Source organism: Pelmatolapia mariae, unplaced genomic scaffold (assembly GCF_036321145.2).
Source record: "Pelmatolapia mariae isolate MD_Pm_ZW unplaced genomic scaffold, Pm_UMD_F_2 NODE_ptg000838l+_length_44607_cov_1, whole genome shotgun sequence".
Lineage (NCBI taxonomy): Eukaryota > Metazoa > Chordata > Actinopteri > Cichliformes > Cichlidae > Pelmatolapia > Pelmatolapia mariae.
In genome coordinates this window covers 3,157-5,263 of record NW_027052515.1, presented here as the reverse complement: position 1 = coordinate 5,263, position 2,107 = coordinate 3,157, and the positions used below count along the sequence as shown (strand labels likewise).

The window sequence follows — 2,107 nt, the reverse complement described above, 5'->3', positions numbered from 1 at the left end:
CCAAATCTGTGTGGACCAGAACGTACCAAAGAGAACTACAACTCTGCTGTTGATCGCCTCCAGATTGACAATACACCAGACGTCGAAGGAGTGAAGTTCAGGTCAGTGTTCAATTCACTGAAATACTTCAACGTTTGTATGCCAGGCTTGCCACCATGTCTAGGTCATGATATCTTTGAGGAGTAAACAGATTCAAGAAGATATTTTACACATTTCTTTGTTGTCTGTCTCTAAATCTTATTTTGTCTTTATTATGATTAAAAAGGTTTGTTTTGTTCCTGCCCTTTTCAGACACTGAATTTGAGCAGAAACCATAAGGATACTCAAAGGACCTGTGACTCTCAGGAAATGGTGAGATTTCAGGTCATAATCTTTTTTCCTTTTTTTTTTTCCATTAAATTCATTTTCCCTTTTCCCTTTACAATATTGCTGTTTTGTTTTTGTAAACAGCATCAAATGAGAGGGACAGATGAAACAGTTTCAAGACAATGGCAGGAAAAACATGCTGAAGATTGAAACAAACCTTGGCTGGAAATATTTGGTATGTGTTTTACCGTAAATCAAATTGTTGAAAAACATTCAGCTACACTGCGACACAGGGAAACTTGATTTGCACTTATTTTGTTACTTTAATTTCTTGTCTCATTATTTTTGTCAGTTATTATTGTTTATGGTGTATGCCCTTCTTGTTTTCTTTCTGAATGCAGAAGGTATCTAGCCAGTCCACAATGAAAGCTTCGTTGCACCCCATGAGTCTTCTGGCAGAAATGATGGCGCCTGTATTCTTTGGTTTCCCTAAACATCACACCCTGCCTGTTTATACGAGGCTCTTCAATTAAGTCTGCACCCAAAGATTCAATAAGAGGTAAGCAGTGGTATTATTCAAGTTTTGCTAAAGAAAGATGGACAGGAGACACTAATCTTAATCGGCCGAGCTCAGGTTCATGTCCAGGTGAGCAGTTTCATACGCTATAAAATGTAGATTGAATGATAGATCTCATCACCATGCATTCAGCCATTAACTTCAAGTTCTATGATAAATCAATAGAAAACTTAAATACGTTTTCCAACAAATTATGATTGTGATTAGGGCTGCGTTGTGTATGTATCACTTTTACATAAGTAGATTTAAAGGATAACTATTGCCAAAACGCAACCTGGGCTGTTTTTTTTTTTTTTTTTACTGTATCGATTTTGATGCGCTCAAATTTATGCACCGGCCCCCTAGTATTCCCATTCACTGGCTATTGACCACAAAACAAAATCACGGTCAATCTCAAAAACGGCTCGTTTGTCGTAATTATGCTTTTAGATATATGTTTGTCTCGTTTATGGTAAAAAAAAACAGCCCAGGTTGCATTTTGACAATAGCTATCCTTTAAGAACTGTATATTTTACACTTAAGAAATCATTTATCATTAGATCTGTTTTTGGCAGCACGTTTTGTTCATTTCTGTGCATTTTGCTCAAGCACTGATCAAACTTTGTCCATTTTTTGCTGCAGAGGGGATCCTGCCAGTCCAAAGTGAACTCCTGATGGACATTGAAGTACTCCTGCAGAGCTTGTATCTTCGACACCATGCGCATTAGAAACTCCACTGAGTCCTTTCCTTCACCAAGGCAGGACCCAGTGACTCATTACTGTTGATAGGTCAGGGGCAGGTAATATTTTGTTTCATGTTTATTCATTCCTCTATGGATTACCAGCCATATATATGGACACATGCTGTATTCTCAAGATCTATGCTGTTTTGTAGGAATAGAGAAAATGATATGTTTAGTCTGTTTTCAAATAGTATGTCAAATTTTCTCATTGTTTATCAGTAATATTCACTACCTTGGCTATATATGAGCATCTTTAGGTTTTTCTATATTTAGCGGTTGCAAATGTAAAATGTACGGTAAACCATTTATGTTCCTCATATTGTACTGTATTTTTAGCGGTAAAATACCGGCAGCTGTGGTTGCCAGGAATTTACCGTAAAATGTATCTGGTCAAAATAAAATGCTGTAATTTGTTATACAATTTCACTGTGTTTTTTACTGTCAAAGGTTTTAATAAGGTTTAACATATTTCTGTTATTTTTACAGTTATTTACAATAATAG

At 36.2% G+C, this 2,107-nt stretch overlaps 1 long non-coding RNA gene across 1 annotated transcript; it reads left to right on the top strand.

The window, feature by feature from the left end:
• The first annotated feature begins 278 nt into the window (after positions 1-278).
• LOC134623697 (uncharacterized) lies at positions 279-1,684 on the top strand. Its single transcript, XR_010093431.1, has 4 exons — positions 279-351; positions 451-541; positions 708-865; positions 1,505-1,684. It is a non-coding gene; the product is annotated as an uncharacterized LOC134623697 (long non-coding RNA).
• Positions 1,685-2,107: the final 423 nt, after the last annotated feature.